The following is a 26,112-nucleotide window of genomic DNA, read 5'->3' on the forward strand; positions in this document are numbered from 1 at the left end:
TAGGCTTCTAGTTTTTTTAAGTATAGGTACGTTTAAATCGTTTATTAAGGCATGCATAAAAAAATGGAAGCATCTTATTTTATTAAGTGTATTATAGTTTATAATTTTTTTTTTTATATTATACATTTTACATTATAAGTACTATAATATAATATTATATTTTATTTCATAGTTTATATGATATTATTTTATTTATAATTATTGTACCTATACCTATTAATACCTATTATGGCTTATTAATGTACCTATTAATAAATTTATAGCCATTCCGAACTGTTTCAATGAGAATTCGCTTAAAACATGCGATACATTGATAAATTATTATAATATTGTTGTACTATTTGCATTTTATAGCTCACAAATTTTGTGCATCAGCATATTACCTATATATACTTATAATCGGCAAAGGATGCAGGGATGTACACACACGTAGCGTGACGTATTATTGCACAAAATGCATGAGGATCACAACCCACAGGTATATTTCGTCTGTACTTGTGTCAATAACTTGTCCAAAATTTGAACTCGTCATCCGCCGACTCTGGAAGGGTAGACCATGATAGTGAACGATACCACCGTTACGACGGTCAATCAGGATACGATAAAAATCGCACATCATGACAGACGGGAATACGAGATGTATACAGCTATTGAGCTATACGCATTATGCAATGTGAATCCAGCTTATATATAGGTATTAACATTATGTTATATTTTTAATTTACACCACGTCTAAAATTATTTACCTTTATAATAACCTAATCGTGTACTGATTTGCGACCTGTATTTATTGAAAGTTTTTCTAGTTTCATTTAATAGCTCATGGTTTATACACGAAATGTTTACAACCGTTTTTATTATATGATACTATATGTACGTATATAGCTGATCCTTCATGTACAGCGTTGTCCATGACAAATTAAATTCTCATGAATTTACTCCTTCTTAACGGCACAGAGTTTTTAACACAGTTATTTGGGTTGTTAACCAAATATAAAATACAGGTTTAAAATTACGTTCAATTATCATAATAACTATTTTATTTTATGTAACCATATGTAACCCTATTAAAACAAAAAAACAGCAACGAATTCCCGCGTGAACTTCTCTTTAAAATACAACATTTTAAAAATGGCTTAGAGGCGTACATCATCGGGTACCGAATTTAACCGTAGATTGCATACTATAGTAATAGTTATTTGTATGACAATTTTTCTAAAAATCATTATACAAACGATCGATTTATATAGATACATTTTTTTTTCAAATAATTTTACCAGAACCAGAGTATTGCTATACAGTATAAAAATGTATTTAGAAAATAGTTTTACTGCGACACACCGTGAATGTCTGATATATAATATACAATGAAATAAAATTATTATGTGTAGTATTTGTTATAAGTGTATAACTTATACATGATTAATGATTATATAAAAAAAACTCATTAAAAGATAGATTTCTCTTTAAAAAATGACCACTGTACATTAATTTTTATTAAAATATATATATATTATTATTATTATTATTATTGATCTAATGTGTGTACACAACAACACGGTACACAGTATACCTACTTACTTTCTAAAATCAACATATTACGTCATAGCCAATAAAATTGATTATTGTAAATACATAATAATTATATAGGTATAATGAGTTAGGCTACTCTAATAATTACACATAAATTCTATAAACGACACATAGGTACGTAATAGCTAATTTTATTTATTTGATACTTGATAGTTGATTTTAATTCAATAAGAAAATTATATTGTATTTCAAGAGGTCTTATAGTTAATATTAAGTTGTTCATAATTAATATACATTTATGTAAAAAAAAATAATTTCTTGTTTTAAAAACTCGGAGGAAAAAATGCAAAAAATTAATGTTTCCGCCCAGGATCGAACTGGGGACCTTCTGCGTGTTAGGCAGATGTGATAACCGCTACACCACGGAAACAGTTGAAGGGTTTGTCAAAAACGGAATCAATTAAGTCTTTTTATGATTTTATATGACCTCTTTTCAGTTTATAATAATTAACGGCACCGAGAAGACAGCTTTCACAAGGGTGATCTACTTTTCCGCCAAAATTGACCTTTCCGTTTACCGCCAGTAGATAGTCTGTAATTGATATTTTGAGATTATATAATTTTTGTTTAGAATGTGTCTGTTGATTTCCTCACAATTTATTGTGAGAAAATAAAAATTAAAAAATGCATGGTTTCAATATTTTTCTTCTGTATGATTTTTAATTTGTCGTATAAGTTGTTTATGGTAGGTAATAATATGCACCTATAATAAAGCAATCAAAGCATATTTATCGCCATTATGGGATGATTTATGCCAAGATAGCAAGATGTTAGATACTAATAATAATTTATTAATTGTACGTTTGTACATATTTTTGCTAATAAAAACATATAACATTTATTCCAGACTCCAGCCTTTATTAATAACATACATAATAATATAATATACCTACATACAAATTCTATTTACACACGATAAATGATATATTATTAAAATAAATAATAACTAATTAATTATCACCTGCAGCAGGTAAATGCAAGAACATAAATATTTTTCTTGTTATATAACTACAGAGTCTGAGTACTCTCAAAAATAGGGTAGATTAATATCATTGATTATAAATCAAGTATTTTTTTAAATTATAGTTAGGTAATAGTTATGTCTTATAATTATTAAGCCTGTACCTATTAATTGTTAACAGTAATATACCTAAACCGTATTGTGCAGGGCAATGAACCGAATTCAATAAAATTGATCTATACAGAAATACATGAGAAAAAACGTGTGGATCATACGCTCTAATCCCAATAAAAACGTTATCAGACAAGTACAGTATATATTGTTCATTACGTTTAATTTTCTTTCGTTATTCTTTTACGCCCTTATTCACTCTCTCTTATATACTTGGCGCGCTCATAAAAAGCGAATATATACAAGAGTTTTAGAAAATAATGTATTTTTTTAATTTAAGTTTTTTTTATAGTGTATAAATATTATCAGTATCTATATTATTGATACACTTTTAAATTAAATTACAAAATTGAACAAACACATTTTTTAATTGAGTTTTCTTGTTATTTTTACATGGCAACATTCAATATTTGTTATTATTAGTTAATAGTCATATAATGAAGTTAAAATATCGGTTGATAGTATTTATATATACTAGTGTTTTAAATTATTTTGATTGACATAGTATGGTACATGGTACAGTCATTTTATTGGGCTTAAGACTGTGACGTATTAAATGTAATTTTGATTTTATTTATGAAGAAGTTTTGTACCGGTAGCATATTAATATAATGTAAATAATATATCGTTACAGTTAAATATTTTTTAATTCAAAATTTTAAATATCACATTATCACTACATAAATATATATATTGTTTTACTATATACCTGATAATACATCCATAATATGCATTATGCATGTTGCATAGACACATATTATCACATAATTATTGAGTTTGAGTAAAATACAAATATATTGCAATTAATTAGTAGCCAGTAGGTATAAGGGTCTAAGAAAAATACTGTTACTTATATTATACAATATATGTCTAAACTATAAACAATATATTTATTAATAAAATAAATGTGTACACCATGATATGGCAGAAACCACCCCAAGTCACCCTTTTTTGATGCCCGCCTACTATATCCCACACGACGCATGTTATAGTAATGGTGTAACTGTAGTTAAATAATAATCAATTAATTGTAATTAAATACACAACAATATTATTATTAAATATCATCAAACAGACACTGTCATATATAATCATTAATCACAGTAAGATCGATTAAGTTAAAATAAATAAGATCCGTATCTTAACAGGAAATAAGAAATGAAAAATATACGCAGAGCTGGTTTACCTGCATCGTGTTTGGCGTATTATTTACATCATTATTCATAAGGGTAACACGAAAAATGGGAAAACTCGATGAGGTCTATTCTATTCAATGTACTATATAAGTTGATGATGATGGTAAGCATTAATATTTTAATATTATACAAACATACAAATACAACAGAAACTACTTATGTTATTTTATTGTTCATTATAATCATTAAATGAATACCTACAATTTTTTTTCTTTTTTCTTTTTGAAATACTCAATCTGTAAATATTTTTTTCCAATATGTGTTTAATATTATTTTTATACAAAAAAAAAATGAATTTATTATGTATCAATATGAAATCAGTAGGCTTGTGAAAGGAGACAATCAGTGTTGGGACTTCAGGGTGTGTGGTTAATGAGGATTAGTCAGCCAATGAGTCTCAACACGGCGTTCGCTTCATGCGCTTTCTGGGATCCCCAGGGATAGTGTAGATAGCAAGTTCAGATATTAGTGGATTTTGATAATTGTGTGTATTGAAATGAAGAAGTTTATAAAAGATTTTGGCCATGTTTAGAACTTTATAGGCCTTTAGCCTCCCCAGAGTTGTATGCCGTAGGTCCATATAGGTGCGAAGAGCAATTTGTTTATAATGAGTTCATTTTTGAAATTAAGATGTTTTGATGTGACTAGTCACTAGATATAGTAGTTGGTAGTAGCAGTTGCTTAAGGTGAGGCGTTTGAGATAAATATAGGTTGCCCAAATTAGACGGTGTTCTAAATGCAGACTCAAATAAAGAACATTTTGAGCAGTTGGTATAGGAATAGCTGGTTGTTAATAAGGTATACATTTTTAAAATTATTTTAAGAATCTAAACACATTATACCTGTAATCAGTGTAATCATATTATTATGTTTATGTTTATATACTTAACATGTTTACGGCCGATCGTGTGCCCTTAATTAAATTAACACAATGTACACGATGTTTATAGATATTGTATTTATAGATCATAAGACGTATATAAATTACAAATAACATATAATATCATACAAAATAACAATATTATGTAAAAAGTAGAAATTATGGCAAAAAGGCATCCGATTTGGCGTAAGACGTTTAACCGCCTAACAGGTTCATCGCACATGTATATATAGCCGGTGATGGAATGAGGAGTATAAAAGAGAGCTGTGAGTATAATAATAATAATATATATATTATATTATATATGTATGTACGATGAAAATATATGCTGATATATTTTATTTACTCGTGTATATATTATATTATTCGATAGGTACCTATGTATGTTTATACATAGGTATAAGTGCACGCGTAACGCGTCGTGGTTGAAAATAATATATATACATAATATAAATAATAATTCATGTGTTTGATTTCCGACACAACCCCGCCACCCGGTCCGAGACGATCTGTTGCAGGAGACCGCGGTTTTTCTCTCTTCTTCCTCTTGCACGCCGTCCGCCGCGGAATAAAATATGAGATGGTATCTGGGGAAATATACGACTCACGTATATACTCGCCTATCCATATCGTATGATTGTATGAATGCACAATGCTCCCTCTCCGCCCCAGCGTAGCGGCTGACGACGATCATTCCGCGACCGTTTCGACGGGGCAACTTTATATATATATGTGTGTGTGTGTGTGTGTGTGTATAAAATACGTTGTAGACATTACAAGTTTATATCGGCCATTTTGCCAGAACTTATTTGTAGTTTGGGAATTGCGGTCATCAATTTCATCCCAGCGGACGTTTCGAACTGATCTTTTATCGACGGCGCAGAGGCGACGACGACGCGTCCAACGCGCCACAACTGCACACGTATATAATATATATAAGTGTAAAGTGCTGATGTATATATATATATATAGGCTTTGTCCCTTTATCCACCGTCACTCCATTAAAGGCGGCAGTAGACTTAACCTTTTTTAACCTTCGCAAGTCTTTTTTTGTATATATACATAGGTACATAGACTGATGGTTACTGCACGCAGCTATGTGTTCAAATTACCTATCGCCACGACGAAAGGAAAAAATATGTTTTAATATTATATTATACCACTTAGGTGATAGACAGAAGACCGCGAAAACTCAAAAATTATATTTACGATGGATTTAGCTATCCGAGCACATTGTTCAGTCATGTCATCGGTGATTCACGCAGATATCGATTCAATCGACGCCTACAGCTCTTATTTATAAATAGGTTTATAATGAATATATACAAATGTGAATTCAAAAGTCTGAGAATGGAAACGTCTTCGAATTTTCAAATTATCCATGATGATCGAACCGACTTGGGGTAAGCATAAACGTTACGTTTAGATTTTTCTTATATTATGTGACAATATTCTCGGAATCTTGAAATTATAATTATTAACAGATACGAAACAAACAAATTGTACTTCATTTTTTTCATAGAAAATACCTACTATTAAATAAGAAAGTATATACAACTAACTCGTATTTATTTTAATAATTAAAACTTTATAATATCGTGCATTCAAACAGTAAAGTATTATATTTTTATATTAGTAATAAAGCCTACAATATAGTCAATATTCTCGCGTGGTGTTGTAAATTATTATTATTATTATTTTTATATCTGCAGTCATTGTATAATTTGTTTTAATTAAAACAGTATATTAATTATCATACTTAAATATATCATATATTATACTCGTTTTATAGTCACGATTACGTACAGACATAATACAATTTGTACTAACATAATTAACACCATAATCTATATAAATTATTATACATGGGTTTGTGCCTATAATACATTTAATTAGGCAAATATAATTTATTTAATAATAATAAACGAAATGTTATCTACAACAGACAGCCTATATAACTCAGCATTAATTACATTACAATTTTGTATTTTTTAATGACAATTTACGATTAATTGAGCTAAAATCCACGTTTTTCTACTTTTTTTTAGTTAGTGGCGGAATTTAAGGCAATTGAAGGTAATATTGATTTTGAATTATGATTAAGTTACATAATTAACTATTAACTTTATTAATAGTATTTATAAAAAATTTAAATTTCATATGATATATACAATATATATTATTTATATTGTAATCCATATTTGATTGATGAGGTTTGATCTTGATATTAATTTGAGTAGTTTGAGATATCGCTGAGTTCCTGGTTTAAAGCTTCTGAAAGACGGTTGAAAATGTCCAATTCGCCCCTCTTCAACAACTTTTATTTTATTTAATATTTGTTTAATCAAACCTTATAATCTAATTAATATACTCATTTTAATATGTTTTATAAGTTAAGCATAGACCTTACCTAACCTAACCTAACCTCCACAATGCAAAAACAATATCATTATTTTATTTCTAAAATGTATAAATCAGTTTATTATTGAAAAATATAATTTATGTGCATTGTTCAGTGTACATATAATTTTTAGACTAGTCATGTAATTTATGTAATAAATTATATTGCGAATTTATTAAATAAAATACATTTTTTGGAATACCTATACATTCACCTACGCAGTATATTATACATTTTAATATACTGTATGACCTTTAAGCAACATAATATAGATAATTATTATATTACCTACTATTATAGGTAGGTATAGTATATTATAGTACCTATTTATTTTTTTAATTTTACGATTTAATACAAACTGTAATGAGTGACTCATTAAAAATGCTATTTTTCTAGAAATTAAATAACATTTTTTATTTAAAATCTATTATTTTTACATTCCAAAGTATTCTATGTTTATTTAAAATCATCTAATTATTATTCAATTTAAAGTTATTAAAATAGTTTATTTAAAATGTGCTGCAACTATGTATGAATAATATCACATATTATTAAACACTGAATTTCTAATAATTCAAATATCGAGAGTCAAACTATAGATACTCAAGATATGTATTTAATCCTTCCGTATACTTACAGATGTGTCTAAAATATAATATTAATTATACGGTATTATGCGTATTAATATATTAAAACCAATAAAAAAAAAACCTAACAGGAATAATATTTTAATAATTTTACAATCCAATCGTCTATGTAGTATTATTAATCAATAACCATAGTAATACTATTATAGATATAATATTATTTTAATTGGGTACTATTATTATATTATATTATATGAATGGTTTCTCTTGGCAGAAGTTTTCTAACAGTGAAGATAATAGAAAATGCTATGACTTAATTTAAATTGCATTATAACAAATAACAATAATAATATATATTAAATATTTATGTATACATATATATTATATATATTTATTATATTATTATATTCATTAAAATATGTAGATCATAGGCTATTATTATTAATAGGTTCATAAATGTGTAGGTTATCTAGGTAATAACTTTATAAGTTCTTAACTATCGTTTTAAATGTATATTTGTCTTAAATATAATAATAATATATTTCTTTAAAACCCTAATACTATTTATTTTACTAAAATAACATAAATCGTAGTTTACTTGTGATTAAAAAATGATTTATGTTTTACAAGTAATTTATTCCTCGCGTGGCTTACAATGTAAGCTGATTTTAAACGCAAATTAATCCACATATTTATTTCTTTAGCAGCTGTATTATAATGTGTTCAACAATTTTACCACACAACATTTTAATACTTGGAATTACGTTCAACCGGATATTAAATTTCTTCATATTATATTAAATGATTCTATAATTAATATGTACAAACATTAATGAACCTAAGACAGCATTCACACATTAACTACATACTCTTACAGATTATAGATGACATACCTATGACGATGTTGAAGAATCGAAATATTTTTTTCCCATATATATAGAGCTCCAAGAGATTTAAATATTTTAAATACCATATAGAATTTCAAAATCATATTCATTAAACAAAAAAAAATACATATATATATATATATATATATATACATGTATATTCATGTGTTTTGCAATTTATCCATTAAAATATATACGCGGCATCCCTCATTCGCTTCAGGTTAACTTTAAAAACTCACGCAGTTATACTGTATAATATATGATATTATTTCCGTCAAACGTTCAGAAGTAATTATTACATCATGTATAATGATAATTAATCGTGTAATTATTATTTATTATAATATATAATATAATATAAAAGATTATTTTAATAATTATATGCACGTATAATAAAGTTGGAGTTCTTGTAATTTATATTAAAAAATAAATGTACTTGGTCGAAATGCTAATAAATTACCTACCTCGTGTGTAGTAAATAATTATCTAGCTGATGAGTTTTAAATTATGTACTGTCTTTGATACTGTGAAATTACAAAATAAAATATTTTGTAATCATAGATCTTGTGATATATAAAAAATGTAGAATACGTTCAAACAAAATGTCTCTCTATTTACAGTACTGCTTATATGTATAGTTAATGAAAAACATGTTTTACGTGGAAAATAGATTAACACACTATGTCATATATACGGTATGCAAATTTACACAGAATTATTATAATTGAAATTTAACGACATTTTTTTTACAGTGGATGCATTATATACATTTATATATATATATATATCTATATATATTATAGGCTTAATAGAGAATGGGCGGCGGTGGCGGCAGCAATATAGTGGCGGCCCGTGACGCCCTGCAGGCGGCTAAAACTTTCCTGCGCAGTCATTACCGGACTTATACTGCCATAAGAGCGGGCAGGAGAGGGCCCGGGGGAGCGGGTTGTAGAAGCAGCTCCGGAGGAGGATTACCACTTCATTTAAAGCCGCCATTTCGTAAACGGCTCACTCCGATTGGCCGGTTTGGTTTAATCGATGACACCCGGACGAGCTTTTAGTGTGGCGGCGGTGGCTGTGGAGTTGGTTAACGACGTAGTCGTCAGCGGCGGCGTTCTGGGTAAACGCCGCCGCGCCGCCGGGTGAAAGCGAGACGGGTAGTTATATACATATATATATATATATATATGTATGCTAGCTACGTGGTGGCGGTTGCGACGACGGTAGTGGCGGTGCCGTTTTATTAATGAACTTGGCACAGTATGCTGTTTGTTTCCATTTTAGTTTAAAAGCTTTCCTCTTATTGTAGTTCCTTTTTTCCATTTCTTCCTTCCTCCCGTTCTCGTCCCATCACCACTTCGACAAAGCGAATCCAATTAAACAACGAAAATACCCCGGACCAGTTTTTATTGTTCTCCTCCCTTTCTTCCTCTACGCATCTGTATATATAGAGAGCTCCGCTTTTTGTTTTTCACCCTCGAAATTACTTCACTAACGTCTTGCTTGACTTACCCTGCCATTCCGCTGATTCCCATACACAAACTCGTCCTCTGGGGCAGTTTGTGAGCGGAGACAAATACTAAACGCGAAACACCCTCCCCTGCAACTCCCGACCGCATCCATAAACAGACACCGCATCAGAGCATAATACGTTTCGGTGTTATATATATATATATTGTAATGGCGACTCGAGCCGTAGATGGAATTGAGCCCAAACTTTGTATAAATACGGACTTTAGAGGTCATTGTGATTCCACTGACGTTTTAATGGAGACTATATATACAATATATGCTGCGATAATGGTGAAATTCCACTCTGTGTGTTAATAAATCCATTTACAAAAATATTACTTGACCCAGAATTTATGGTAGTATACATATACAAATACTAAAATATGTATGCCTCTGCGCAAGCGCGTTTTGAAATCATTTTTTGATAATTTTATTACAGAATAATAATATTATATATAGATAACCTATAATAAATAATGAGATCACTGTAGCGTTACTTGTTGTTATTCGTTTTAGAAGATTAGACAAGTTTTATTATATAACCATACACTTTATTGTACATCGATTTTGAATAAATTGCGTTATGAGTAATATTTGAAAAATAATCAGAACTCTTCAAATATGATCCAATAACTTGTTAGATGTCTGAAAAAAAGAACTAGTTATTAGAAGAAAACAAATATGAGCTCATAACAGTATAATAACAACGCCATAACTTGTACTGGATATACATTATAATATAGTAAGTATGTACTTTTCAACATGCTCATTTATACAGCTTATAAACCCTATATACAATTAACCTAAAATAATGACTCTAAGAAATAATTATATAAATCAAACTTTTTAAGTATTTCCATGGTATAAAAAATAAAACTCAAAATAATGACCTCTGGCAAGACGAAACGAATTTTAGAATCATGCTCATGGCAATATGTCACATTAGGTATAGGTATATAAGGATTTGTAAGAACATAAAAAATATATCCCATATATACATGTTAAACAAACTCAGCATTTGTACAAAAAAATCTTGAATGTACTTAATTCTTGAGAATCTTTACACATTTTATAACTAGTATATAAATTTCAATTATATACGTTTAAAAACCAGTTTGTTAAATACCTATATAAGGCTGCGTCGGATTCCTTTTAATTTCGAACTTAAATTGACATCAACATCATCCTTTATTAACGAGTTTCAAATAAAAATTGAATAACAATCATTTACTATGTTTATATCTAGACATTACGTATATGAACATTTGTCACGTATCATAATTCAGCACCATAAATTTCGTGGAAAAATTATAAGGGTATATTTTTAAGGTACTAAGTTATTAATTCTCAGGTTAAATACTGTTTTAACTTTTATTGAAAATTAATGTTTTTCGTCACAAATAATTAAATTCAAGGAAATAGAAATAAAAAAGGAATTAAATAGTTTATAATAATAATCAAAACCATATTACAATTTGAAAACTATATGTTATAATGCTATTAATGTTTAATAAATTAATAGTTTATTACACATAACTAGGATGGTAATAAAAAATTTATTTTAAATATGTATAGGTATACATTAATTTTATAAACTATATTATCGTTTTATAAAATATTGGATATCTTTAAACGTAATAATGTGTATTTTTATTATTTTCTTTATTAATTTATTATTATTTCAAGTTTTTTAAAATTTTAAGTCTTGTAAAATATTATATAAAACGTAATTATTAATAGTTTAAATAAAAAAAAAAACAAAGAAATCACTATACCTACTACTCTACTATGCATTATGTGTATAGGTTTTAAGCAGTGGCGGCTCGTGAGATTCACATAAAGTGGTGTTCAAAAAATGTATAAGATATGATATCTATGAAAGATGATGGTAAAAATATTAATTTTGTAAATTTTTGTGTAGGTAAGTACCAAAATAATGTACTTATTAAGTACTTATCGAAATAAAAACGAATGACGTGTCATCGCAGCACAATAAAAACAAGTTCAGTGCACACATTAAATATGCTTCAAACTACCATGTATTACTAATCGACGTGTCGTGGCATGTACCTAATTTTTACACTGCCGCCCGGAGCACAAACAATTTGTGCTCCGCGAATTTTTTAATCGTTTATAAACACACTTCTCACCATATAAACTGTGTACACTTTTTTTTTGTTAATTTATATTTGTTTTAGTACAGATCATATGCATAATTATAATAAATTATATTTATATCTAATCTAATAAGAGAAATCTAATAATTTGTATACATATATTTTTTGGGGGGGTGTTTCACGTGCTCCTGTGCACCAAATCACGAGCTGCCACTGGTTTCAAGTGTACCTACTTATAGTCAGTTGACAGTGAGTAGATTAATATAATGGATAAGATCAATTTGAATTCAATAATAAATCAGTGCATACGAACTGTGCAGATTCTATTTCTAAAGATATTCTATTATTAAGATATATTAATATTAGTAATTTATTTTTTTTCTTAGGAATAAAGTAATGCGGTAGGCTGAACTTATTTTTACGAAAACGCCACATATTATATTATTTTGTATCATATATTATTGCGTCATCAATTAATAAACCAATACCAATGTAAAGCACAACAGTGTAAATAGGTTCGTAAACTATAACAGTGTAAATAATTTAAATATTTTGATATTTTCAGAACAAAGAATATTAATTAATAATGCTATATTATAAAAAACGCCATGGCAAAAAGTTTCAAGACGCTTGGTTTATATTTTATGAATAACAACACAAAAGGTACCTAACTAAATTCTTCTATTTTTCGTTTGAATATCCAATAAATTTAAAATTTAAACTTCATAACTAAAATCATGACTCATAACATTTATAGGTATGTAGCTTTACGCTACATTTTTTTTAACGTGCAATAAAAACAATTTATGAGAAATATTGTCTTACATTTTTAAGCCTTAGGTGTTTAAAATTAAATTTGTATAAATTTTCAACTACAAAATAATTTACAAATCGTCATGGTTCTTACAAATTTCGTAAAATTTGAACTCAACGTTTAAACGCTTAAAAAAATAAATTGTAACTATGTATTTCTAAAAATTTCAATCTTTATAAGAACAACTTATGAATAATCTCATTTAAATTTTCAGTTAAATTACTTACAAATAAAATTTTTAATATATTTAAAACTAAAAAAAAAAAAAAATCATTTGATTTAAAATATCTATAAATAGTACAAAAAGAGATAAAATTATTAGAAACTAGTAAATAAAAATGTTTATAATGTTTTTGTTTTTCTCGAGAACTTAATACTGACAAACTTTACATTTGAGTTTTATCACCCAAAGTACCTCGGTACTAATTAGATTCAATTTGTTACTAGAAGCCATTACTCTCAATATGTTAAAAACTAAATTTGAAAATTTTATACTGTGTATCAAAGTGTGATAATAAACCACAGAAAATGATTAAAATAAATAGTACATAATAATAAAGTCAATGGACACATCGTTCCATAAAAATTCAAAAAACGCAAAAAATTAATGTTTCCGCCCAGGATCGAACTGGGGACCTTCTGCGTGTTAGGCAGATGTGATAACCGCTACACCACGGAAACAGTTATAGGAATTGGGAGGATTGACAATAATTATTCAATTTCAAATTCATTAATCCACTTGAAATTTTAGAATTGTATCATCAAAATAAAATATAAAACAATACTTTAAAAGTATCGTATATCGTATTCGTATACTTTAAAGTGTTTTAATGATCTTGATCCCACTATTACACTCCTTAAATTTCAAATTTTGTTAACCTAACCGTGTCTAATATCTAATTTTATTCAGTTACAGGTATACTGACATCTCGCAGATTAGTTTAAGACCCAAATCATTGTCAAACGAATATATGCATTGCTCCTCTGAGTCCATTCATCATTTAAAATACACGTATGTCAAATTTCAATTATCTATATAATTAATTCGTGACAAAATACTTTTACAAATGTTTTTTTTTGTGGTTTTTAATTTTTCTACTAGTCAATATTAATATATATATTAGGTATATTAAAAGTGAAAGCATCGATAATGGTAGCAATCTGTAAACGAATAAAATTAATTTTATTTTGAAAATATTGACAAACAAAAAATATTAAAATATTCTGCTACCTGTCATAGTTTGAGCTGATTCAAAATATGAAACGCACTATTACTTATTAGTAGGTATACACTATACATATACTACACATTTATGTCCACCTGTCAGTTTAAAAACCAAATCGTAGTTTCATCTCAGATTACATACCCCATTAACATTCTCAAGAACGGTGTATTATATAAGTACTATATACTTTCATTTTGACCCGGTCCCTTTCGGCTTTCGGAATAGTTACAATGTTCAGTTTACATAAAAATATTCAGATGTTTAAGATGTTTACACGTGTTTTATATAGGTAGGTACGTCTATATATCCATTATGAATGTAACTAAGTGAAGCTATCCATAACTGTAATTTCTACTGATTATATTATATTCAAAGAAAATTCATAACTTTAAAATCTACCTATACATGTATTTAATATATTGGATTTTATGTCTATCGAATCATAAAATGAATTTAAAAAAAAAATCAAATATTTCACAAAATCGGATCGTCCTGAAATACTATAGGTATTTTATTTCATGTCACGTTATTATTTTTTCAGGTAAATAGACTTTATTGATACTGACTATTTTGATTGATTTATCGAATCCATATCAAGCAGGTATATAACTACATATTATCGTATGAGAATAAATACGTCATCTGCAGACCATATAGTGTACACTTTTAGAAATATGAATGGGATAAAATAAAATATAATATTATGGTGTTTTGTCCCGACTTGCCCCTTAACGCTCGACATAACATCCTGAAAACTATACGTACACAATGCACACGACGGATTTTATAAGCAGTCGTATTTACAAATATAAAAGTGTGTGTGTGTGATAAAACCTTATCTCGCGCCCACGACTGCACATCGCGGGATAAGTATACCTACTTATAATACGTATGTAGAGAATGCGAGAAGAAAAGAAAACTTAAATTGATTTGTCCGGTTGATATCGAACTGCCATCGTGGCAATCCCGACGTAACTATAATAGGTGAATAACCGTATAGGTGGGCTTTACCTGGTTGTTTTGGCGTCTATGTCGTCTGTCAGATTTCATCCCCTAAAACGCGCGCGGGCGCCGTCGTGTGTGCTTCTATAGAGATATTGTATATTATATTCACGACAGGTCAGAAGACAGCGGTGCGGCGGCGGTGGCGGCGACGGCATTGGGGTCCGTCGTCATCATTATTATATTTCCAAGAAGTGTGTCGGCCACGTATATGCGCATAACAATTGTACAGGACCGATGATAAATGGTGTGGAGGGCACACTCACTCGTCGTGAATATATCACGAGTCAAGTGGCATCAGTAACACCAGCTCACAATGTATAATATATAATATGAAGGAGCGTATCCCTTTATATATATAATAATAATAATGTACGTGTGTTTACCTAATAATATTAGCCGAAAAAATAAGATGGGAAAAAAAGGAAAACACGGTTTCAGTATAAAGTATTAAAACGCCAATGGAAAATAAATAACGACGAAAACCACCCACGAAGCGAATTTCATGTTATTCTTTTTATTGCTTTCAACCCTAAAAACCAGCAGCTGACACCAGAAACCGCAAACACTCGATACGGTCATTATGTGTTATGTATACACAAATGCTATTTTCTCGCAACCAGTGGCTATATTGAGTTATCACTGTTTTCCGTCATTAAAAATAACAAAATGACAAGAAAAAAAATCGTTTATGATTGGCAGAGCGTCCTATGGTAAATGTATAAGCATAAGTGGTAAAGTGAAAATAATAGTATATGTACATACACGCGTTATGCATATATTATAAGTATTCGCTATGTGCATTGACGCAGATCGACGCGAGTCTGCACACGATATTATTTATTGTGTTTACCACACGACGCCGTGTCGCTGCAAAAGACATCTGCTGTACAATATTATATATACTTATAATAATACGCCTGCATCAAGATAAGTTTGTAAGTGCACGAGTGCATGACACGATGTCCAGTAACGATTAGTTAAAACGTTTGTATGGAAAAATATCAATAATAAAAATTCCAAGTCTCCGCACAATGCACCTTTTCTTTATTTGCATTTGTGTATATTTTGACTCGTAATATTATTAAGTACCTACAGTGATTTTGACAATAAAAAATGTTTGAAGAAAAAAAAGTGGAGATAAACTGAATATCACGTTAAAAATTATTTACATTGCATGCGTTGTGTATTAAACAATTGTAATAAATCAAAAATGGTTATGTTTATTTTATTTAATACTATGTGTGTAATAATACATATAAATATAAAACAGCGCGGTAAATGTAACTCATTTTTTTATTATGATCTGTTTTTGACATATAATAATTATATTTACAAGTGATGAAGAGTTGAGATGAAGAAAATAGTAAATAATGGAAGGTCTAGAACAGAAACAGATACTTCGTGCTCATATCACACCAATTGATTTTGGGTGTTCCACTTTTCTGCCCAGATAGACCTTTTTGTTTTCAACTAAATTGGTCTACTGGGTCTACCCTCAATATAATATAATACGTATTTTCTTTTTCCACCACAATTATTTTCAATTTTTAGATTTTGATTAGGTATTCCTTATTGTAAAAAATATGTGAAGTTTTTGATAATTGTTAATGATTTTAATAATCACTATTAAGATTTAATTAAAATAATTAAAAATAATTGATTATTAAAAAGATCATACTTAAGTAATGCTTTTATATTAATATATATATAAAGTAATTATTAATGTTATTGTAGTTATTTTATACATATTCATACACGATTGAAACGTGATAAAATAATAAAATCAATACAATACTTTATCTTAATTGTTAAGTCATATGCCACATATATTGCTTAGGTAATCTTTCTTTTCTTTCCTATTATACCCAAGAAAAGCACAGATTATGAAAATATTATCCTCAAGTATATTATATAGAGCAATAATATAAATAATTATAGTGTCGGAAAATTTAAATATACGGTGCTACATATTATACTGAGTAAACGGAAAGATCGATTTTGGCAGAAAACGGCGGCATCTCTTTTTTTTATATACTTTATACTTATTAACGTTTTTATTATATATTTTTTATTTGTACCTATTTACACCTTTATATGCGTTTAAGCTTTTTATTAAATTATTTCAATGACCACCCAAATGCTTTCATAATGAATCACATTTAATATAGATATTATATTAAAATTTAATAATAATGTTTGTGCAGTCATCATAAATTTCACGAGATTATGTGGATATTATTTCATTTTTATATTTGAATTAAAATATCAATAAAACTGTATATTTAATTTCGTGGCGCGTGAATAAGTACACGAGTATAATCTGACATATCCATTAGATTTACCTTCCCTTTAAACGCACCGGTAATTTACGCGTTAAACACGACACTCCGATAAAACGTCATTTGAATTATATCGAAATAAAGATAGTATAACCCCATACATATAACTGCGCGTTTATGTTTTGACACTGTGTTTATTTATATTCTTCTATACAACGCATGATCGAACGCGAAACCCCATGGTTTTCTTGGTGTTGAACAGTTAGGTATTCCGTGAGATTTTTTTTTTTAATAGAATCGCTGACATTAAATTAACTTATAATGGGTGACCATTTCAGGGTGTCATTTTCCTTCTTTTGTATTGTTGTGTATATAAAGACGCAACTCATAAATGTTTTTAAAACTGTCTCTCTCTTTTTATTTCTCTCTCTCTCTCTCTCTCTCTCTCTCTCTCTCTCTTTATCTCTCTCCCTCGCTCACATTTTAATAATAACAGCAGTGCTGAGCCAAACCAAACTAATCACACTGAAACTTTGTATGTATGAGAATTCGTGATAATATAGATTATAGGGGATAAATACATAACAAAACAACAATTTTAACTGTTAACTAAGTAAGATACTGATCTATGTATGCTTTGTTTCTTGCATATAAAAAAAATATATATAATTAAATTTGCTTTGTATTACGTGTAATACGCGGAACGAAGTATACAATTACTAAAATAAGTATCACTATACATTATTATACACACAAACATGATATAATTTAATATGTGTATTGTGGATATCAAACGGTTAAACTTTTAAACATTTTTATATACATTTATATGCCATTATATATTTATGGAACATGATTGTAAGTAAATATAACAATGTAACTTTATGAAAAACAAAATCTAAGTTTAGCTAAGTAATCTATTGAAAAATTACTAAAAGAATAAATAACAGTAACTAATTACACAACTTATTATCAGCTACATGTGGATTGATTATAAAATAATGATTTAATAGTATTTAACATCTATCTACATCCAATACTTTAATGATAGGTACAATGTACGTATTTACAATGTAGCTATATACCTGACTATAGTTTAAAACTGTTGACTGTATGAACTTTGGTATACGTATATTTTCTTATATTATATACGTATGCTTATAAAATAATTACCGAAGCGTCAAAGAGTTTTTTGATTACGATATTATATTATGCATAATAATATATACATAACTAATTATAATTTACCCGTTGACCGCCTGCTAAATGTTCACGAGCTATTTATCATTAATTATTAATAAATCTACTATTTATTGCACAAATATAGTTATAGTTTTAGATATGAATATAGTGAAAATGTTATTTCATATTTTAAAACATGTAATTGATTTATTTTTCAATATTTAAGCACTTTGGGTTATCAATGTAGTCACAACGCAATTATATGCACATTTTATAAGTTTATTAATAAAAACAAACGCAAATTTATATCTTGCAATGTTTCATAAAATACAAAAATACAACGCAATTTAATGTTATCTGTTTATTCAATACATTGTTTTATCTATTGTTACTTATAAAACAAACATTATTTGGCAATTTAACTCTCTCTTTTAAGTTTTAATTTAATATATACATAGTTTTTCGCATAATGGCGTGATCAGTAACATATAATATTTAATATTTTACTAATATAATAATTTATATAATCAATAAATTGGTTAATAAATATATTGGCAATATATTTGATATATTTATGCACTATTGTATTTTGAATATATATTTGATATTTTTCTAACTATCATATTATTCCTTGTATGTTCTAACTACATTTATTTTAACGTTTTCATTGATGGCTGTCGGGTTAGATACATAATATAATAATTCATAATTTTTAAGAATATTCTATAACCATCATCCCCCTTTCTTCATAGTTTTGGACATATTAACATAGTTGACATATTGGACATATAATAATATTTTTTAAATTTAAATTTTTAATTTTTAAAAGCACAGATGTACCTATACATTATTTAAAGGATTGTTAGTAAAAATGTTATATTTTATCTTATTATATATTAATGCTAATACTTTTAAATAGCATATTTAATCGACTATAAATTATTACTGTTGTGTTATCTTAATCACTGCATTCGTTAAAGACTACTAATTTATATATATTTAAAAGTGTTTTAAATTCATAGTTAAAAATATTAATTATCTTTTAAGTATGAAATTTTAAACTTAATACAATTTTTTTATAAAAATGAAACGTTTTTTCAATTAGATATTTTAATGAGCTTAAATAATTTAAATCTATATCATTAAAAATCGAAACTTATTATCTCTTTATTATACATATTTTTATTAGCTTAAGTTGTTGTATGGTATATGAAAAAAGTATAAACGCTCGTATTGTCGTGTCATATTAATATATATACCTAAATGCATAATCTCTTCTGATTTAAATTTCATAAAACAAAAAAAAAATGTTGAAAAAGTTTTACTTAAATTTATTTAAGACAGACAAAAATGATTAGCTTCCATGAAAAGTAATATAAATCTATATTGTCATTTTGTCAGATGTTTATTATTGATCTTAGTGGTATATTAATTAATTATAATAAACTAAATGTGGGTACTAATATATAGGTATTTAATAAAATTTGTATCATATATTATATAAATACTCATTTCTGACAAAATGAAATGCATATCTTACTATTATATTGCTTATATTATATCCTAAGGGCCGTATTACCGCTTAGGCTGTATAAGCTAAAGCCTATAGGGCGGAAAATATTAAACGGCGACAAATTTTATAATGGTCGAAACGAAATAGCAAATTTTACCTATGTAAATTAGGTGGTAAATTTTTTTAGCCTATGGGCGGCAAAAACCTTAATCCGGCCCTGATCCTATAAAACTATAGAAGTCCTAGTCTAAGACTACTTATTAATCTACACTTCTAAAATTATTTTTTTTCTTTAATTACAAAACAGTAAAATCGAATTAATGATATTAAATAGTATAGTTAAATTAAATGTATATTTATTTAAGAAATTATAAGTAATATGCTTAAAACCATTATGTTTTAGAGACAGTGAGACAATTATTCTGCTGGTACAATACGCAACTACAATTAAGGAAAATCTACTGTAATGAATAATGATTCGAATTACACACATCATGCTGCTTGTGAGAGTGATATAGATACTCGTGAAGTCATGACTCATGAGTAGGTATACTTAACTACTAACTCAGTAAGTATGTATCTAATAATTTACATTACTTTTACTACATAATAAGTAAAAGACGTATTGAAATACGATCTCGTAATATGCACGCGCGATATTGACCTTATGACTTCTACATATACAGGCAATATGTATAAAACTCAATTAAATCTAATCTGTTTATTATATTATTTTTTTAAGTATACATGCGGTGAACATTTTATGCAATAAGCATTAAGCATGTCACGTTTGTGAAACTATTACTTATTTTTCTAATTAATAACATCTAGCAAATAAGTGCGTATGTTAACTAAAAAGTCTAGAATGATAGATTACCCACTTGAATAATAAATTTAATATAAAATTTTCAAACTCTATATAGATATGTGCGTATTTTGATAAACACACGTCACATACATCACACAAACACACACATGCACACGATTGATTTTCAGTGCAAACGATTTATTATTGAGCCCGAAATTATAATTAGTAAATATTTTTTACGGTATAAAAAAATATTAATTAGTTATAATAATATTCATTATGTACAGGTACACAATATAACATTATGAATTACCTATTAATTTTAATATTATTTCATAAATTTAACAAACTTCAGAATGGTATAAATCGTACTTTACATAATATATAATATAAAGCATATTATTATTATAAGTATTTATAACCAAAAAGCTCGCACAAAGTTGTCATAGATAACCGAGAAAGTCACTCCGGTGTATAGTATTTCTATACAGTGTACCTCTTCATTGAGTATGACACTTTAATGGATATGTTGAATTGTTGAATTTTATTTCAAATCATCGCATGACAAAAATGATTCTAAGCAGAGATTGTGAGTTTATTTCTCCTAAAGATATATTTTTATCACTTGTTATTATAATATTGCTATAATATATTGGTTATTTATTTTTTATTAGTTGTACCATTGATTTTAAAATAGTAAAGAATATTAAATTTATTTTTGTCACCTTTATTCATATTTGAATTACAACATAATAATAAACTGTCAATTTTATCCATTTTTACTGGTATAATAAATGTCTCCTATAGATACCCTCATAAAAAACTAACATTATTTTAAAACCAATACTCCAAATTCTTCGTTTAAAATCTAAAATATGGTTAGAAAAATAAAAACCTATGTCAATTCTTAGTAGTTATATTGTATTGATACATACGCTTTGCATTTTGAAAATGATAGTGAAAACTATATAGTTTTTTATTATATTGTTAAAATGTATTTTTTCAAATATTTTTATTAGGTAATAATTGATTCTATAAAAATAATTTGTCGAAATAATAAATATAGGTATTATTATACAAAAATATATATAGGTGTATTTTAACTCGATTGTACTTATTTTCTATTTATTTACATTCTGTTCTCGTATTTGAGCATAATTATGGATATCGATAATATTTATATTAGGTAAATTATGTAATGTAATACATTGTATTTTGAAATTTACTAACAACTCCAATTTCTTTTTTTAGAATGCAAATATTTTTGCAACTTCAAAAGTATGCAATCTTTAGTTAAAATATATGATTTATAGTTAGTTGTACCTTATACAGGCGTGTTAGAATAACGAATAATATATACCTATACGCATTTTTTTTTAAATAAATATGTAAAGAATAATATATATATATATAGGTATTATACCAATGAGAATATTAAATCAAACTAATTAATCTATTAATGTTCAAACCTTTTTGATATTCCAACAGTTATTAAATAATATTAATTAATTACTGCAATTATTAAGTGCTTTCAATGATTTAACATGATATAGGCATATAGCTACGATTATACGTTTAAAATTTCAACATTATATTGTGTACTTAATTGTTATTTATTGAGTTTCCGTTAGTTTTATAAGAGAAAAAATATAAATACCACTGCTATAATCTATAGAATTGAGTATTTTTTTTATATATTATTGCATATTTACATACTTGCATAATAGTATTATAAAATATTAAAATGTTTCAAATAACATAGAAATCAAAAATACAATTAGATACAAATATATTTATATATATATATAATATATTAAAACGAAATCATAATACTATGTATGTATTTAAAATTTTTATTTGTTATTTTTTATAAATATTATAAATCTATGTATTGAAAATAGAAGTACCTATTCAAATATTAACAATATATTATTTTAATCAAACTATATTATTCGATGACTATAGAATATGAAATAAAATCATTAAATATATTTTGCAACTCTACATAATATAATAATTAACTGATAAAATAGAAGTATATTTGTTTTCACTAATGTGAGCTTAAACATTAATATTACACGCGTAGCGTATAATTTACATTAGTGGTTTTTATATAAATTAATTCATAAATTCATTTCTTAAACAAAAATAAACAAGATTTTAATTTATGTGTATAATCTTTTTCTTGCATTTAAATAAAGTTTAAAAGAAGATATTAAAAACTAATTATAATACAATTATTTTTATTTAAAACAAAATAATTCAAATATAAGAGTAAAAAATGGTACTTCCATAAATGACTTTTCAGCGATTTTTGTAGGATAGTACATTTGTGTTAAAGAATTCAACCAAAATTATTTTTCTTGGTAATTTTCATCTAATATAATGGTCTTAATTAAAGCATACAATTAATATAAATTTTTTAAGTGCAATAAAATCTTTAAGCCTACGTGGTAACCGCGTATGACCACGCGCAGTTTTATAAAAAATAGCCAAGTTAAATAAAATCTTATAATATTAAGTAGTATGCAAATTTTTAAACATTCATTTTTTGTTTTATATTTTGAGTGCTCCGTATTAATATTAAAACCATCAGTTTTAATTTGTTTTTTTTAATTAAAAAATTGTTTTATTACTTTATTTAATACGTTTTTTAATGTTTAAAACTATATGCGAAAGCTTTTGAACAACAATATAAGTTGTAATAGCCTCGTGGGATTACTTAATTTGAAAATATTGTCGCTAAAATTTCTGCATTGAAATTTTGTTTATAAATGATTATTATTGTACGTTTTATTACCTATTGTGTATCGTAAGTATTGATGAATAGAATTAATAAAATTGGTTTATTTTTTTGAATTTAGTTTATTGAATTTAATAATAAATAGTGACATTTGACTATTTTAATTTCATTTAAGCAATATTATTTTCTATTGTACTTATTGGCGTGTGCATTGTTATATTACATTAGATATATAACAAATTTTGTTTCATCGATATTGCTAAATACTAAGTATAAATATTTATAATTATAAGTCGTTTAATTTGAAAAGAATCATACATTTTATCCTGGTAGAAATATTCACGTTATAATTCTGTATGATATATTCAAAATTAGATTTGATATAGCGCTAAATTATTAAAATTTGTTTCGATATACCAATGACGATGTTTTTAACGTTTGTGTATTGTGTGCGTCCTGAAAAATCGGGATTTAACAGAGTTTTTTCATGTCAACGACGATAATATAATATTAATATAACAAAGTTTGTATAGAAATACATCGCGCGTTTAAGTATATGTATATTCAGTTAACTCGTGCTTATCTATTTAATATTATTATGTACATTTGTATCTGTATTTAACGTCCACGCGTTAAAATGGCAGTGGATTTAAGTATTTAACCAGCGGCGAACTTGAGCCACTCGTGTAATTAAAAAAAAACAAACAACGCGCGGCCTTAGCGTTATAGGTTGATATATATATAGCCAGGGGGATGAAGAAGAAGAGTACGCGAAAGAGTTAAGTGTACACGCGTCGAGTTATGAGGACCAGTGGGGGAAGCTAAATACAAGCGCAGCTCGCGCGAAAGGGAGAAAGAAAAAAGGGGTGGTGCGTGTATAAAGTACTCGCTTCGTCACCATGACGACGACAACGACGGAGACGACTACGACGACGACGACGACGACTGACGACTGACGACGACTGGTGGTAAGAGGAGAGAGCAATCTGTACGTACACAATAATAATATAACGTCACAGACGAAAGTCGGCGGGGCCGTGAGGGGGTGAGAACGGATATTGTGCGGGGGTGGCGAAAAAGCTGCGATACGCGCACGCGCCGAATGGCGGCGCTAAGTGCAAAGCAATTTGAGCTGCGCCGTTACGGATTACGAGCATAATGGGTTTAGGCAAATAAACTAACCGGAAACTCATTCCGCCGGGGCGCCCGGACTAAAGCGCCGGAATTAACTCCCTCCGCACCCTACACCCCCCACGCGAACGCTATCAATTTATCCCGCCAACCGTACATGCAAAGAGAATCCTATTATACGTTGTTACCGCTTTATCGTGTGCGATCCCACCGCCCGTCGCGGCCCCTAAATATAGTGTGATGTGCGCGTATAATATTGTAATACATACAGGGTGATTCGCCGAGAAAGCTCATCCCCCACCCAGTTTTTCTTCAATAATGCGCAATTATTCAAAATTTGATTTTTGGAATCTTTAAATACTATATACTTTTAAGACCACATTATTATCATATATGCTTGAGACAAGTTTTTTTTTTGCCGTATCAAAATCCAAATTCAAACGAATAGTTTTTGAGTTGTTTATTTATCGTGTTCTAAAAACAAAAGGGCCACGAGAATGGGTTCAGGAAAACCTGTTTTAGGAATACCTGCCAACAAAGGCTATGCCGATTCAATAAGTTTAGTAATCAATATTTTAATCGACTACCTATATAACAATCGTGATTTGTAAAAATGGTACAAATTAGATAAACATTTTCTAAAAAATATATCCACTAAATGCGAGTTACAGTAAAAAAACGATAGTTTTCATTTGAAAAACAGTAGTTAGTATCGTCACTCCCTAAAGTAGTACAAAAAAATCGCAATGAATTGAAAATAGTCTATCTGAATACAAATGTATATTTAAATTTTTCAAAAATCAGGATTTGAATAAATTCATTAGTAAACAAACAAAAAATGGAAATGAGCGTACTCGGTATCATCCTGTATATTATAATATAATAATATATGCCGCCGCCGCCGCCATGTTATTATTAATTCGAGCGCCGAGCACAATATTGAACAGTTTAGAAAGTTACCACCGCCGTCGCCACTTTATAATGATAAAATAATACCCGGGGCGCAGCGGCGACGGTGGCGTCGTCGTCGAGGTGGTTGTACGTCGTCCCCCACGACAATTAATAAACGTAATCGCCGTGTGGCTATATACAGTTGCCGGTTATAA

At 27.8% G+C, this 26,112-nt stretch overlaps 1 long non-coding RNA gene and 2 other non-coding genes across 3 annotated transcripts; 1 reads left to right on the forward strand and 2 right to left on the reverse strand.

Annotated features, from left to right (window-relative positions):
* The first annotated feature begins 285 nt into the window (after positions 1-285).
* LOC126551301 (uncharacterized) lies at positions 286-4,125 on the forward strand. Its single transcript, XR_007605169.1, has 3 exons — positions 286-694; positions 2,762-2,861; positions 3,874-4,125. It is a non-coding gene; the product is annotated as an uncharacterized LOC126551301 (long non-coding RNA).
* Trnav-aac (transfer RNA valine (anticodon AAC)) lies at positions 1,891-1,963 on the reverse strand. Its single transcript has one exon. It is a non-coding gene; the product is annotated as a tRNA-Val (tRNA).
* Positions 4,126-13,727: 9,602 nt separating the features above from the next.
* On the reverse strand, positions 13,728-13,800 carry Trnav-aac (transfer RNA valine (anticodon AAC)). Its single transcript has one exon. It is a non-coding gene; the product is annotated as a tRNA-Val (tRNA).
* Between the last annotated feature and the right edge of the window lie 12,312 nt (positions 13,801-26,112).

Source organism: Aphis gossypii, chromosome 3 (assembly GCF_020184175.1).
Source record: "Aphis gossypii isolate Hap1 chromosome 3, ASM2018417v2, whole genome shotgun sequence".
Lineage (NCBI taxonomy): Eukaryota > Metazoa > Arthropoda > Insecta > Hemiptera > Aphididae > Aphis > Aphis gossypii.